Source organism: Cynara cardunculus, unplaced genomic scaffold (assembly GCF_001531365.2).
Source record: "Cynara cardunculus var. scolymus isolate 2C unplaced genomic scaffold, CcrdV1 Un_Scaffold_2877, whole genome shotgun sequence".
In the NCBI taxonomy this organism is placed as follows: Eukaryota; Viridiplantae; Streptophyta; class Magnoliopsida; order Asterales; family Asteraceae; genus Cynara; species Cynara cardunculus.
Genome location: NW_020201256.1, coordinates 42,703 through 45,617, shown reverse-complemented (window position 1 = coordinate 45,617; position 2,915 = coordinate 42,703).

The following is a 2,915-nucleotide window of genomic DNA, read 5'->3' as shown; positions in this document are numbered from 1 at the left end:
TCTCCTCTTCTGCTGGCTCTCATCACCTCTATCAATGTATCTGCCTTGTACATTATGCAGTGTTTGACCTTGAAAAGCACATCCAGACCATTGTCACAGAGTTGGCTAACACTTATGAGGTTGTGTTTGAGTCCATCCATGTATGATACTTGCTTCATCTTTATCTCACCCTTCACGATCATCCTATAGCCTTTTATCTTCCCCTTCTGGTTTCCACCAAAGGCTACAGAGCCTCCTTCTTGCTTTAAATAAGAAGATAAAAGCTCTAATGTACCAGTCATGTGCCTCGAGCATCCTGAGTCAACAGCCCAGGTAGACACATGTTGTTTCTTCTGGAATCATACAACGTTTATTTTAGGTACCCACTTCTAATTGGGTCCTTTAATATTAGATTGCTTAAGGTATGTCGTAACATCCTTTGATTTAGCTTTATTTTTCTTGGAAGAAGAATTGCCAATTTGTCTCTTATTCACCCTAGAACTATGACTCTAGGGGTGAGAGATTAAACAAGAAGAATGGTGAATGTGAGTGGATAGAGTATGCATGATATCGAAACATTCACAGAAGGAGACATTACAAGAAACTTTCTTAAATTTTTCATTAAAGTTCTCAAAGAAGGGTACAGAGATTTTGTTTTTTAGAGCCCTTCTTAGGTACGGGCTTCTCATTACAAGATTCCTTTCCTATTCTAGGCTATGTTTTAAAATCCTTTTTAAAATTCTTCTGTATTGGTCCCCCCTTTGGTTTTTCTGCAATCACTGAAGCAGAAGCATTATTAGTCAGAGGCCATTTTTTCAATTGCTGCCAAGTATAGATAGGCTTCTGTGTTGCAGAGACAGAGCGTTGAGAATTACTTTGTTTTTGAATTTCCTTCTTTCCTTTCTCAACATCAATAGCAGTCTCTACAACTTGTGTAGGACTAACTTCAAAATCTAAGGCATGTTCATGCTTAGACGTAGCTTTTCCAGAGAGCTCTGTGACAAAAATGCTTTCAAGAAGAGACTTATTTGCAGAAGGCTCTGTGATATAATTTGGAAAGAATTCCAGAGCCTCTGCGGACAATTTTCTTTCAAGAGGCTGACCAAAAGGATAGTTTTCTTGAGAATCTGGTTGTCCAAACTTGAAAATTCCTATATGACCCTGTCTCATAAACCTCCTTGGAATGGAATCCTTATTTGCAGAAGGTGAGAAGGAATCAATATAGTCTTCATAGGCAATATTTTCCATAGATAATCACGGTTTTGTGTCTGGATCAACCAACAGCCTTCTCCTATTGAAGATGGGCTTAGTTTTAGAAATTTTACTTTTCAAATTATTTGAGGATCTAAAGGTACTCTCTAGAGTTTTGTTTGATTTAAAACCAGGTTTATTATCAAATTCTGAGAAACCTAGACCTCTTCTGCCCAAATTAACTTTAATCTTTTTGTAAATATTTTGAGCCTCTTGAAATTTCTTAATTTTAAGCTCTCTGTCAAGCACATCTTGGTGCAAAAATTCTATTTCCTTTTGAAATAATTCTTTAACATAAGTAATATTACACTTCTCATGCTCCATCTGCCTTAACTCTTCCAYCTTGTTTTTTAAGTCTTTTTGAACCTTGGCAAGCTTTTCTTTTGAAGAATTTTCTAAACTTATAAATTTTGATTGCGCTTCTTCGAACATTTTGAAAAATCGATTTATTTCCTCTGTGAGCAGAATTACTTCTTTTTCACAGAGAGAGTTTTTCTTTTAAATTGAAATGCTCCAAATGGCATTAATCGTTGAGCATCAAGTTATATCTCGATTCAAGTTTATTTATGTGTTTTTTTATCGTAACGTTATAAAGATAGAAGTAAAGTTAAAATCAAATGCTACAATTTTTGAGAAAACCCGCTAAATGAAGTCTTTTTATTAGTAATGTGTTACCAGTTAGCCAAATACCGTGTTTTTGTTAACAGGGTTTCTTTCTTTTTTTCATATTTCACATTAATGTTAATTGTTTTACGTTTGATGTCTTGTTGCGTTATCATGTTAATACTTTTTAACTATAAAATTACACTAATCAAATCAATTACATTCTCATCATCCAATTTTAATTTTAGTTATCCAAAACAAATCATAGATCACAATTAAAGTATGAAACATCGTATAAAAATGTACATTCAATTTCTAATATGGGAACATGTATACTTTTAAAATACATATTTAAGTGTATAGTTTTAGAATAAGTTTATTTTAGTGTCTCCATATAGCAAAAGTTCTATTTTACAAAACACATGTCAAATTTCACCTACTCCACGTCATCATCAGATACTAAAATAAATATTTTTTAAATTACAAACACTCTTTTGATATTATATTAGAATTAAACTGTAATGTATGTAATCATGTTACTCTTTATGCATTTGTTGTAATTCAAAAATTGAATAAAAGGGTTTTCTTGTAAAATCTAACTAATATATACAATATTAAATATATATATAGGGTTGAGTTTTAGTGAGAAGGATAATTAATGTGAGAAGTATAAGAGGGAATCTTCACCCTTAGATGTATATTAGAATGAGATGTATCATATCAATTCATATATCAAGTGCGATCATATATGAGTTTGAGATCAAAGATAATTAAGAGTCCAGATCATTTCTTATGTTTCTCGTCTAAACTATTTTTCTCACATGATAAGATGGTAATCAAATAAGAACAATAAAAAAAATTGTAAATATTGAGAACTTATCTCAACCATCTAATCTAACAATCTTAATTAACGTTTCATCTATAATTAAGGAATGATATAATGGTAATTTTTTCTTTTCTGTTTTTTTCCATTTTCCTTTTTTATAGATATCAAATTTTAAAATAATTTTTTTTTAATTCAATATTATGCAATGTAATTTATGTGTAATAATAAGATGTTTTAATTTTCATTAATTATAATA